Below are 14,666 nucleotides of genomic sequence, written 5' to 3'. Positions count from 1 at the left end.
AAAGTGGAAGGAAACTGGAGAACCCCGAGGAAACCCACGCACACGGTGTTTGTCCACCACAAGGTTCACTTGGCGGGAGCAGGGTTTGAATCCGAGACCCCAGGCACCAGAGGTGAACGCTCTACCACTGAGCCACCGCGGCCCCAGAGTAACAAAGGAATATATTTAACTAACGTCCCCTTCTCTCCTATTCATTTCAATTGAATTGGATACATCTTGTGAATAAAGTACCTTCTTAATAATGCCATAAGGGAAAGATGGAAGGAAAACGAGGAGTGGGAAGAAGAACACAATTGATAGATGGTTTGAAAAATAGTAGAACATTTTGGGAGTTGAAAGAGAAAGCCGAAGATTGAGGGATGTGAAAGAAACATTTTCAGACCCGAACTTGAGAGGGGAAAAAAGTTCTCTCCTAATATCCCAGGACTTGCCGAATAATAATAATAATAATAATAATAATAATAATAATAATAATAATAATAATAATAATAATAATAATAATAATAATAATAATAATAATAACAACCACTTGTACACGAATTGTATAGTTATGTCTATTACACATGTACTCAAGGACTTCAAATAACTTACAATTCTAGGTCACTATTTAGAAAAGAAAATGTGCCCTGTCCGGGGATCAAATCATTGAACACATGCCCTACAGAGACAAAATATTCTGCTCATAAACGTTGGCTATATTTCAATGTTTAACCTGCCATTTTCAGTACCCAGGCTACATCAGACGTGGATTTATAAATTAATGCAGAATCCGTAACACCTGAGTTCCCCATCAAGAGTTCAATACCCTTCTCCTTATTCAAGTTATGATGTCAGGGACGTACCCACGGGGGGTGATCTACCGGATCCGGACACCTCCCAAAAACTTTCTCATTCAACATATATTTGTACGCTTTCTTAATAAAACTATATATACCTTACTTGATTAGCAGAGATATGATTGACGTAGCAGGAAAATTTGATCTTTATGCTTCACCTGTACTCCTTCTCTTCTTGTGAAACCAATCTTGTTCTATAATTTTTTTTTTTTTTAACATGTAAGTCGAAGTACTTTACAATTACTTATCGCTTTTTCGGGTGCAGAATAATATCCGTTTAATACTAAATAGACGTAGTGGCTTGTACGGTAGTATTGCCTCCGTCCCGAAACTTTGGATCCCTCCTAACAAAAATTTCTGGGTGTGCGCATATGTGATGCTAAACATTTGCTGCTAGGAAGCTTGTAGGAGAGAGTTAACAAAATACTTAGAATAGTGAAAGAATTGTCCTAATTCGTTTTTATTATTCCTTTTGCAACACTTAATTGGTATTTGTCACTCATTTTATACATACTTCCGCGTAACTTTTAGTTCTGCTGACAGCCGGAAGAAAACAAGCTGCAGTTTTTTTTTTTTTTTTTTTTTTATGTGGAATAATGCGGAAGATAATATCGAGTCGTCAGAATGTGAAACAAGCTTGATCATCCCTGTTCTTACACAATTCATAATGATGTCGACTTAATTTAGCAAAGAATCCATTTTTTTTTAGTGCTGCGTTTTATCTTGTGAAAAGTACTGTGACATCATTTCAGAAGATAATGCTGGATAGCAAGGGATGTTTAAGCTTATTAAAGTGTAACGTATCTTAACGGTTGGTTCCTCAGTCCTAAAAGTTTTCGGAACGTAATGCTTGTATGCTATAAGTGTTAATTATTCATTGTATTAACTGTTTTCTGTTTTTTTAAAAAAACATAATTTGTGTATTAATTAATAAATACTAGATTGAGGGTCGCGGTGGCTCAGTGGTAGAAAGTTCACCTCTGGTGCTTGTGGTCCCTGGTTTGATCCCAGCTCACGCCAAGTGAACTTTCTGGTATACAAACACTGTGTGCGTGGGTTTTCTCGAGGTTCTCTCGTTTTCTCCCACTTTATTCATTCCACTTCCATTCATTTCTCATCGTCACCGTCTTCTTTAGCCTAGGTGGCATAATCGTGGGATGTAAAACTGAAAGCTTTCATTTTTGATACCCTCTCGTCTTACATGTCTGAAATTTTAAACTATGATATATATATATATATATATATATATATATATATATATATATATATATACTGAACCTAATAATAAATTATAAAATATGCTCCTACTCTCTTCGGTCTGATACTGGTACATACGTATATATATATATAATGTGCTATACTGATGTATACCCAAAACTTATATTATAAAAATGTCTATATTATGTACAAAGACAGGGTTTTGTTTGACATAGACTGGAGTTGAATTTTTGATAGGTCAGGTTCCACGTTATAGATCTTGTCTCATATGGCCTCAGTTTTGTAAAGAGACACTAAGCCAATTGACAATAACAACACATCTTATATGTTAATATGTTTTTATATATATATATATATTCTGCAAATAAAAATATATGAATTTGAATGAGAGGGAGGGAAGAATCGATTACACGTCGCACCCCCAGAATAATAGTGTCGTAACTCCAAAAATTCGATTTTTGAGATTTTGACATTATTAGGCTTATACTGTGATGTTTTAACAATGAAAGAGTGTACTAAGTCATACTCCCAATATAGGGGGAAGGGGAGACGAAACTACAGTTTTACATTAATAGAAATGTTCTATAGAACTCAGTGAAATACTGTCGTAAACCTGTTACGACAGTCTTTTTCCCCATCTAGTTCAAGTTTCAGATTACAATTCCAGAATAATACTGTCGTAAAACACTTTCCTTCCAAAAAGAGATCGGCTTTCGTTTTGTGTTCTTTTATTATTATTACATCAAATAGGCCGATAATTGTTAGAACAACGCTTTAAGGGTAAAACACCTTCTTACTTTACCCACTAGAAGCAAAACATTCTCTATAACAAACTGCAGGAGTAATCTAGTCACATAAAATTACTCTAGTCCTTTGGTAAAGCAGGCTGCAAGATGAGTCATGTTCCTTATGATACAAGAGCAACGAGAATATTATCATTAGCATTCAAGGCAAAACGTACTGCAGATGATGACGAAGATGTATCAATGGATGAAGAGGTAAGAATTCTCCTGCTAAAACACTGAATATTCAACGCAACTTGATATAGGTGTCATACGTGGAGAGAATGATTATAATTTCCATGTAACTAACAACTCTGATTTTGTTAGGGCATTCTGACTGTTTTGATGTGTGATGGGTTTTGTCCATTTTAGGGTGAAGTAAGAGTACTCTCCTCAGACGATTGCTAGCTTTACGAATGGCGACTCCACCTATAACCTGCATTAACATTTGTGCAAACTTACAAAGTAACTGGAACAATTGAGTCAGAAATGAAATGAAATCTTTAGTTTAACATCGCATGGTTATGAAAGCAAAGTGCTAATGGACACGGCTGAAATTACAAGTGAATGATGATTAAAGAAATGATGGAATGAGAAAGTGAGAGGAAACGGGAGAACCCCGAGAAAACTCACGAACACGATGTCGTCCACCACGAATTTACTTAGGGATCGAACTGCGACCTTTGAACCAGAGGTAAGCGCTCTACCACTGAGCGCCGTACATCCCAATTGAGTCAGAGACTCTGCAAGTACTATTCCTGTTCCAGTTGTTCCACAGTTCGTTTGTGAGCTTGTACAGCTGTTAATGTATATTATAGATGAAGGCTTTATTTCTAAAGCTAGCAATCTTCTGAGAGCATAATTTTACCTCATCTTAAAATTTGTTAATTTTGTGGGTGTCTTGGTCATTTTAGATAAAATGAGGATTTGCCATGTATGGGATATGATCTAGAGCCAAAATTTATATCTAGTTCCTCTTCTCATTTTCATTTCGTTAGTGAATTGTCCTGGTATAGTGTTTCTTTCAATTGCTTTTTTGTTGTTATTACGGAATGTCTTATAATGTGCATCAATCATCATATTTCTCAATTTTTTTGGTAGATTGTGTTAAAAGTACATTTAATCTTTGTGAGGACAGTTCTTTTAGATATAAATCGGAATGTGCGCCTGGAAGAAACACTTTCCAGTCTTACAATGTAGCATCTATAGTGACACTTAGCAGTTGTTCTCCCTTTTTCCAGCTTTCATCAGCATTAACACCTCTGGGTAGTGATTGTGATGATAGTGATGTTGATAAGACCTGGAAATCTAACCCTGAGGACTCTTCACACTATACTATAGCTTACAAGAGGAAAATGAGAAGACAAGAACATACGCAGGTTTGGAGCCAGTTTCAGACAATTATGAGACAATCAATGTAGCTCCAGGTAAAGTATCCAGCAAGCAATCAAGTAATTTCGAAATCAAAAAGGTGACTGATGAAAGTGTGAACAGAAAGGAGAATAATATAGAAGTTGTTGCAGAACCAGGAACAAGCAAAGAAGATGGGAATATCAACTCTGAAGCTAGTGTTACTCAAATTGAGAAGCAGCGTACGAGAAAGAGGCAGAAAAATGTTAGCGAGTGGAAAGTGAACGTAAGAAAAAGAAAGAGAAACATGGGACTAAGCTACGTCACACAAACTGGAAGAAACGTTGAAGAACGTAAAGTAAAATTGCCTTGTAGTGACAGATGTCGTCTCAGATGTAATGACAAGATTAATGAAAATGTTCGGATCAATTCATAGGACTTTCTGGAAAATCGGTGATATAAATAGACAGCGTGAAATGTTCATTAACAGCATGACTGAGGTTCGCCCTCCTTATCAAAAAAAGAAAGAAGGCAGTTCCAGATCGTCAAAGTTTGCTTACTATTTAAAGACAGACAATAATACCAAGATACGAGTGTGCAAAACAATGTGTATTAATACTTTGGGTATTAGTGAAAGATATGTGTATAACGCTCAGAAGAAGAAAGGAAAATTTGATATTCTGGAAGGGGACCTAAGAGGAAAACATGGGAAAGATCACAGAGTAGACGACAGTGTAAAGTATGACATTCGAGAACATAACAATTCCTTTCCGAAAATATAATCTCATTACTTGAGAAATCAGACACAAAGGGAATATCTGGAAGGCAACTTATCTATGTCAGAAATGTATAGACTGTATAAAGAGAAATGTATAAGAGAAGGTAAACCTTTCGCCAAAAAGCACGTTTACGAAACAATTTTCAACACAGAATTTAATCTTAGATTTTACAAACCGAAGAAAGATCAATGTAATATTTGTGAATCTTTGAAAAATACTCCCGAAGAAGAAAGAACACGAGATCTGGAAGAAGCATATGCTCAACACCAAAGAAACAACGAACTATCACGGGAGATGAAAGTTAAGGATACATCTTCTAATGCCAGAGCTGCAGTGTATTGTTTTGATCTTCAATCAGTACTACCAACGCCATGTGGGGACGTGCCACATTTCTATTATGCAAGGAAATTATCAGTTTATAACTTCACTATTTACTGCTCTAAAGACAAAAGAGGATTTTGTTACGTGTGGAATGAAACTCTTGGAAAAAGAGTGGCAAATGAGATTGGCAGTTGTTTGTACAGCTTCTTAAAGCTAAATAGTGGACAGGACATAATATTTTACAATGACAATTGTATTGGACAAAATAAAAATAGGCATTTGGCATCCATGTTTCTGTTCGCTGTTGATACATTTGATATTCCTTCAATGACTCACAAATTCCTCACTACAGGCCACACACAGAATGAAGGGGATAGCATACATTCTTGTATAGAAAAACATAAGAAGAGAGTTCTTAGAAGGGATCCAATATACGTTCCTAGTCAATGGGTTTCTGTAATCAAGTTAAGTAAGAAGAGTAGAACCCCCTACTTGGTGACAGAAATGGATATAGAAGACTTTTATGACCTTAAAGACCTATCATCTCAAATTGGTAACAATTTCTCTGTGAATGAAGATGGTGAGAAAGTACATTGGCAAGACATTAAAATTCTGAGAGTCGAGAAGGCAGCAAAAAATTGTATCATGTACAAAACTGAATATGATGATCAAAAATACAAACTTATTCGAGTTAGACGTTATCGGCGCGAAACAACAAAGTCTCAACCTCAATTACGACTTGCTTACAAAGATGGAGATCTTGCTATATCCCACAGCAAGAAGACAGACTTGTTAACATTGTGTAAAAACAACTTAATACCTAAACAATACCACAGCTTCTATAAGGGGTTGAAATCTACAGAATGGAAACTAAATCAGTGAAATTCTATAACGATTAGAGAATCACTTTGAAGATTGTGTCATTTAATTACAAAGAAAAATATGTTTCTCTGCACGAATAAAACTGTCGCAACTCACAAGGCAAGTAAAAATCATCGTGAATATGTAATTTGTAATACACAAATACGCATTTATTTTCTCAAGCTATTTTCAACAAAGTATGTAATAACACATGTGTTTAAATAAAGTTATGGTTTTAAATAGAAACAAAAATATTAAGGATTATTTCAATGTAAAAACTGTTTTTTGCCTCTCCTGTAAAATCAACTTTTTTGAGTTACGACACTAATATTCTGGGGGTGCGACGTCTAAGGTGTTCTTAGAATAATGTACTTTTTATGTCCTTGTTTGTTACTTTACTTATTAACATGTAAGTTTTTCCGGAAACTCCCAACCTATTTGAATCCGAAACTTGAAACATGGTGGTGATATTATGTAGTTATATATATATATATATATATATATATATATATATATATATATATATATATATATATATATATATATATATATATATATATATATATATATATCTTATTTGTTTTGTCTCGGTGGGCTAGCATTAACGCATTACAGTGGCTCTGATCTCATTTATACATACAGGAATGCAGAAATTCCGAACTGCAAACTTCCTGAGTTGCTCAGAGTCTACTATCACCATTCCACCACGTATACAGGGTGGTACAAAATTTCTCACAATATTTTGAGAATAGTTTCCTCACATTAAAATAAAAAGAAAGTTCATATGGACCCGTGGCCGGAAGTGCATAGTTTGGTAGTTATAGGGTGCCGAAAACGTGAAAAAAAAAATTAACATTAAAGGTCCATAGTTCTACTATTATAGGACTGATCGTAGTCGGGTCAAGACATCACTGAGGAACTAATATGTGAACTATCCAAATATTCATCTTTCAGAACCTCCGGTACTTGCACAATCATTTTTAGAGAGGTTGTTTGGTAGTACTCGATCACTCTCCACTTACCTTGGTGTGCAAGTACTGGAGCATTCTGAAATATGGATATTTGGATACTTCACATACTAGTTTCTCAGTGACATCTTGACCCGATTACGATAGGTCCCGTAGTAGTGAAGCTATGAACTTTTAAAGTTCACTTGTTTCATGTTTTCGGCACCCAATAACTCCGAAACTATCCTTTTTTGAGCACAGGTTCATATTAACATTTTTCCTAATTTGATGTAAGGAATCTATTCGAAATTATTCTGACAAATTTTTGTAACGCCCTGTATATTCATCACTCACTTGTTACTATTCCCGTTCTTCATCCTACAGGACATAACCATAAAAAAATGTTAATTGAAAACTTTATTTCACATTAAACTCTGACGCAAATAATGCCTAGAAACGATTATATTACCAGTTAGTAAAAATGTAAGTTTATATAGCCTGTCGTTTATTGCGCTTGTACAGTAATATGTATTTTACATTGAAAAGAACATACACGCGTATTATACAAGGGTATCTTTTTTATGCATTACAGAATTGCTTTTTGATAGCAGAACTCTAACAAAACTGTTATGTTACGTGAAAATCTATATCTACATCTATAAGCTTACATGAAGAACAGAAGATCTCAAAAATTGGTTACCCTTCCATCTCATTCAATTTCAATATAAAAGCGTGGCCGAGGGAATTGATATCGAATATAATTCTGACAAGCGAGCGCCTGTGATGGAACAAGTTGTAACATGAATATGTATGACGGTGCTAGCCAACATGACGGTCGGTCCGAACAACAGAACAGAACCAACCCTCTCTGTTCTGCGCCACCAGGAGGAATTAGGGAGGCGTTAGATGCAGTAATAATGGAAATATTCTCTGCATAATGTTTGACGGTGGTGAGAGAAATACGAATGGATGGATTATGTTCTGTAGTTAATACCTCCCCCTTTCCCTCCATACCACTTCTCCCTAATTTGCACCCAGTGTATGTAGTACAGTATTTCCGCTTATGTGTATAAATATGTGGCATCGTGACACATGAGTTCACATAAACTGTATAAAATATGTGTCATTAGCATTTTGATTTGGTGTCATATTGTAAGGTATTGCGGTGAAATAGCAAACGTAAACTTTTTTTTAACAAACATTTCTTGTAATGAATGCGCTATTAGCCTTGGAAGTTTTGTCGTTGCGTGTAATGTATGCACTTCTGCTTTCCGGTTACCGTCGCGTTGGACAGTGTGCATTAGTCAACTCTCTCTCTCTCTCTCCTTTTTTTTTTTTTTTTTTTACATGGATGGTAGATGTGGGGTACCCCACCTTCAATTGTTCGTTTGTCTAGCACAGAAGCTGTTATGAGACATGGATATAACAGTATAACTTAAATTCAGACTGAACGTACTCATACCGGGAATCGAACCGAATCTCTCACGTTGAAGGCAAGAATGCTAAAGCCTATACCTTCAAATTTCGATAATGATGCCAGTAACTTGAAACCAGTGGTGGTGCTGAGAAGGCCACTTTAGTAATATATTACTAATCTTGTATACAACAATTATTAGATCGGTGAACTTACTTCCCTTACTTCGATGCAAGAAAATTATTTACCGACATGATTTTCCTCACAAGTCGCCTCTGTGTGAAACTAACTGTAAGGTTTCCAACTTCAAAGCTTCGTGCTCTCATCCATAAGGCAGCAGCAGACAGACGCGTACATTTTTCATTTATTTGAAAATAGTTGTTTTTTTAATTGTTTTTTTTAAATCAAGCTTTTTGTTGATCGAATAATTTTCCTATTGTTACATTCGAATAAACCGAATATATTTTCAAATATTCAAATGCAGTATAATATTGTTCGAATTTTAACAGCATAAATTCAAATAAAGTATCAGGAGTTAAACATATACTAAACATACATAGTAAGTAGTTTGGCTTTTCTTCTTAGTATCGAGACTATGTGAGGCATGGACTTACAGCTTAACATTGGATCCAAACCATGTGAACAGGGCCGTAGCTACGCGGGGGGGGGGGAGAAGCTGTAAACCTGGTGCTCATAGCAAGAAGAAAGTAAAAGTGTTGGAAAAGAGTGAACACATTGGCGCTGTAAAAATATTGCCGCTATCAATATTGTTCGGTTTGCAAAGAAATAGATTTGGTAAGAATTTTCTTCTAAGCTCCGCTCGCAACCCAAACGTTTTAATAACAATCACAACAAGTTTTTATTTATTACTTTAAAAAAGGTTATTATATATGATTTGTTAGGTATAACGATGATGTGATATACAGGTGCCGAGTAATCACTTACAGTGTATAGTGTACGTAGAGACATTTTCAAAATCATAAACGGTCGTCGAACTCTGAACGTACAGTACATATTCTTCATTTAGATGGTGATGAGTTTGGTTAGTTAATTCCGCTTTTCTCCCCAATCGGACTTATCACGACGGTGAAAATGAAGGTATGAAATTGAAAAGAGTGAAAAGAAACACGCAAGCTGATGTTTGAGCGGGAATATTAAAAATTAAAATAAATAAGGGGAATAATAAGATTTTCGAACTTCAAATACTTGTAGAATAAGGGGTTTCGTCTTTTTGAAAGATTAACCTCTACCCCTATTTTTAAATGGCATTGGCATATGAAATGCTTTCAATTTGAAGGAATTTATATGTAAAAAAAATGCTGAGATGAGTGTAGGGGCGCCGAATTCTACTTCGCCCTGGGCGTCGAAATCTCTAACTACGGCTCTGCATGTGAGCTTCAACCAGGAATCAAACCCAGGTGGCATTCACACTCTAAATATATATATGATGGCATTGCCAGGATTAAAGATTTGGAAAGTGAAACTTTTGACAGGAAGAACATTAAATACAATCCTTCTGTTATTTCAGTTTACTTAAATTACAGTAAAATACTACAAGAATCAAAACAAACTGACTGTTTTTAATGTTCTGACTTTCACAGAAAACACATATAATTACTCCTATATCTGACATCTGTATTATTAATCGAGAATGTGCTTCTTATGGAAAACACGTTTTTGTTTACATTCTGGTATTTTTTTTTAAAAAAAATTAATTTAATTACCATTCATGGTTGACATTATGCCTATTACGCAGTTCACGAATTATTATTTTTATTTTGATCTGAAGAAATAAATATGTTATGCTAGTGAATGAAATAATAAATCGTCCTTGAAAAAGTAGAATTAAAAAAATGCTATTTCTATTAATGTATGCTAAAATTATAAATAGATGTAGCACTTTCCCTTTGAGTTATATGTATGTGGTTAGTTTAAAAGGTAAATTATTGATGTATGCATACAATCAGTTATATCCTTTTCTCTTTTACTTGCAGAATTTCTTACGTGTTATTGCAGTTGTGATGTGACCTTCCGTGGAGTATCATCAAATCGCATGTTCTCGTAAGTAACTGTTGTCTATTTTTATTTATTTACTTGTTCTATTTATATTTTTCAAGGATTCAATTTAAGTTGATTTTATCTCGGCTGCAAAACCGAGCAATGATGATTTTTCTGGAAAGGATTTTGAATAAATTGTGAGTGAAAGTGGAAACGAGTAAATACTGATAGCCCAGCCTAGGTTGAGGACTGAGGACTAAATGTCGCAGGGGAATTTCATAGCCATGGAGAAGAGAATATCAACAGAAATTTAGTATTTAGGGATTCCAACGTAGCGTTTTCGCATCATAAGGCTGAGCGAAAAAGCTTTTTTTTTTTTTTTTTTTTAAAAAAAAAGCAGCAACGAGATCGAACCTGAGACATCTAGCTTCCGAAACAAAAGTACTAACAAATCAGCCACAATTACTTAGTAACTGTGTAGAATGAAATAAGCTTACTTTTCCACCGTTTTTTAAACTCATAATTGGAAAACAATTGAAGGATATAGTATACAACAGTTCCTCATCATTTCCCGAGACTCACGAAGTTCAGTCTTTTACGGATTATTCATTGAGGATCTAGAAACTTGAAAATGGGGTAACAAAGCGACTTTCATTTACTTATCGACTGAAACTTGTACATGACATACCACCATTTCTGTACGTGGTGCAAGAGTTAGAACTATCCTCGAGTACGGAACACGATGAGGAACTGTTGTATATCTACTATTACCCAATTGAATACGTACGGCAACAGAGATTAAGGGTCGAGGTGTATATGTTAAGATACATCAGTCTATACCTATATACTTGTAAAAATTCACACTTCACATATTAATCATTATAATAACCATGATAACTGGAAGTGTGTCAAATGACACACTTCAGTGTGTTTTTCTTAGCAGTATATTTTATGCAGTAAAAGTGCTTAATTTAATTGATCAGTAAGATATTTTCAGTGTGTTATTCTTTGCTCATATCTTGTTCAACCTTATCGCCGAAGTGAAAAGTAAAAGCCGTATTTAGATACTAAAATGTATCACTTGACAAATATTGATGCCTTTAATTCTCATTGACCGTCTATACGATGCAATGCATAAGTGTGGGATATCCTATAAAACGAGACCATTTATCAGCAGGTATGACTATCACAACAAAAACGTAGTACTGAGAAACTTTTTAAATATATAAATTCAACGTTCCAAGAATAAGTTCTACATCTTCCCTTATCACTCTATTGAGACCAATGTTGCCAGATTTAAACATTAAAAAGTAGTGAGGTTGTACTCTAAAAGTAGGGGATTTGAGCTTTTTGTAGCCCATACATAAAAAATGAATTATTTTGCAGCTACACACTTTTACTAATATATATACCCTTAGAATATTTAATGGAAATATCCTTAGTTTGTAATACGACAGATATCTAGGTTGGCAATCGCAGTTTCGGACTGCTAGCGGTTGTGTGTTAGAAAAATCCATATTATTCAGGAGCAGTAAAATTGCAATTTGCAGTGAACTGGGCAGGCAGGGATGATATAAAATGGACGACCTTTCTGATTTCCAAAGAAACATGTTTGCATAAGTAGTAGTAAGCGGGCTCTAAAACACACTTTACAACGTTTACAGTATGCTTTTTCACTGTTATTTCTCACTTCTTTAATTCATTAGCTAAATTTTCTATCTAGGAGCCATGACTTTTGAAAGTTTTTATTATAACTTAACTTACTCATTATGTTAATTTGGATAATACAGTAACACAATTAAATTTGGTATGTTCGTGCTTACATAGCTCCGTACAAGTATTACGGCGTAGCCAGGTGTTCCCAGTGCTATGCTAAACTCTACTTAAATAGTGTGTCGTTGCCAGATAGTGTCGAGTGTTTACTGATGCTAGATAATAATGGAAGTAATCATAGAATTCTACTTGGATACTTACTAGAGAAATTAGTTTTCGACTCTTACCGCAATTCCGCTTCTCTAACTGCAACGCTAGAATCCAAGAATTTTCTTATTGTGACTACTACAGTAAACGTACAAATTTGGCAACAACGCATTATGGCGTTCTGCGCAAGTTTCGTCTCAAAATTTATTTCCTTAAATGTAAATTAATATTTAAATAAAATATGAAAGATAACACGAAATAAAATATAAAAGATAACACGATAACAGAATATATCTATTTCGTAATAAGATCGTTGCTTTAAAATACTTTACACATACAAATAAACATCTCGTAAAACTGAGTATTTCTTGTAAGATCTTAATGCAAGTGCCATCTTGTGTGCTCATTGTAAAACGAATCAAATATTTTCTTTTATTTGTTACATATTTCGATATCAGGAGACACAACCAAATGAATCAGTGTCTTGTGCTGTAGCTGAAACATTACTCCAGCTTATAGCATAATATTTATAATATGTAACGTTTCATTACGCAGTAGATAAGGCAATGAGCTAAAATATGTACTGACTTCCGGGGGGTGATTCACCTTAACTGAAACACCAACAGGACCAGTGATACTACAACAGCGCAATCTCAACAAAAGTCTAGTGTTGCCAGATATGGAGATCAAAAAATACTACAACAAAAATTGAACTGGTATCGAACATGTTAGTTTTAGTTAAAAAAAAAATGTTCATTGTGAATTTGTTAATTTATAGAATTCAAACTTTTATTGTATTATATAAAACTAATAATCTGTGATTTCGTATATGAAACTAAGAATGTAGCGGATTCTTAAGAGTTATAGCCTACAGATAATTAAAAGTAGCACATCGGCCAATTTAAAATTTTGGTAGAGAGGACACTTCAGAAGTCGTCCATTCCGCTACTTGTAGCCCAATCTGGCAACACTGGTTCAGATCGAGAGTGATATATTTAACTATTTCCGGTTTCAATATTAGGCCTTTACAAAGAAAAAAGGCAGGAGAGTGTGAGAAATTTTTATCGATTGGCGTAAGAATAGGTTCGACCTCCGACTTTATGATTTTATTGAAATCAGAAGTAGATATAACTATTTCCGGTTTCAATATTGGGTCTTCATGAAGCAAATCAAAAGAAGTAGATGTAGCCACTTCCGGTTTCAATATTGGGTCTTCATGGAACAAATCAAAAGAAGTAGATGTAACCCCTCCCGGTTTTAAAAATGGGTCTTCATGGAGCAAAAGCGATAATATACAGTAATAAATGCTTATTCCCAACAATTCCAAGAGCATTGAAAGAATAGGTTTCATCTTCGCTCTTATTCCTTTATGAAACTGGATGTAGTAGCGACCTGCCATTTTCTGATTCAGTATTGAATCCCTTATAAAGAAAAACAGTAAGAGATAGTGAAGAAAATTTTTTTCATGTGGATTTAGTCCCAACAATATATACATGTCATCTTCATCTTTATTCCCCTATTTTTCAAACGAAAGTTGTGGAAATATATCATTTCCGGTTTCAGTATTGGATCCCTCGTAGTTTGGAAGTACACTGTAGTTTCATAATATGAAACGTAGCTCACTTTTAAGCTCCCTTGTGGCTACATGGTTAGCGTACGCGCCTTCGGTACTGGGTTCGATTCTCGGAGGTAGCTCATGTGGCTTGGATCCATGAAATAGGTTTACGTCTCATATAGCTACGGTTTTAAAAGAGACGCTAAACTCCAAATCCACCATCAACCGACGAAAGACACTTTTTTTTACCATGTATTTTTTTCTGTTTCAGCATTTTACGGCCTGTAGAAACTACCGATTTTGCCACCCTTCTTCTATTATGAGAATTTGTACTTCATAATTATTATAGTTTTACGTAACTGGCTACACAAAAAATCATTATATTAGCTACTGAGAATAATTATACTTACTTACTTACTACTGATATTTTAATACTTAATTCCAAACTTTTTTTTTTTTTTTTTAAATGAGAAATATTTTACAGGAAATGTATTACATTTTTTCCCTTGTCATTTGAATGCATTATTATGTCTACATGAACTGTATTGTTTCGGATGAGGTGGCAACTGTTACGTGACCCAAGGTCACTTTTACACTTTTGAATAATGATATAAATTCACTGCTATTGTTCTTACACTATTCATTTACATTTAATTGTGTACGTAATGGATTTATAATCCGTTAT

The 14,666-nt window shown here is 34.6% G+C and overlaps 1 protein-coding gene across 3 annotated transcripts in view; it reads left to right on the top strand.

The window, feature by feature from the left end:
* Positions 1-14,666, top strand: part of LOC145668879 (transmembrane protein 198) — a 335,961-nt gene that overhangs the window by 101,162 nt on the left and 220,133 nt on the right. For all 3 annotated transcript variants that reach the window (XR_014128114.1, XM_081737137.1, XM_081737138.1), the window contains exon 2: positions 10,503-10,569. The gene's annotated coding sequence lies outside the window, so the exon portion shown is untranslated. The remainder of the gene's footprint in view (positions 1-10,502; positions 10,570-14,666) is intronic.

Source organism: Thermobia domestica, chromosome 13, assembly GCF_964235325.1.
Source record: "Thermobia domestica chromosome 13, izTheDome1.hap1.1, whole genome shotgun sequence".
NCBI lineage: Eukaryota > Metazoa > Arthropoda > Insecta > Zygentoma > Lepismatidae > Thermobia > Thermobia domestica.
Note: the sequence above shows the minus strand (reverse complement) of the source record. Positions and strands in the feature narration are given on the sequence as shown.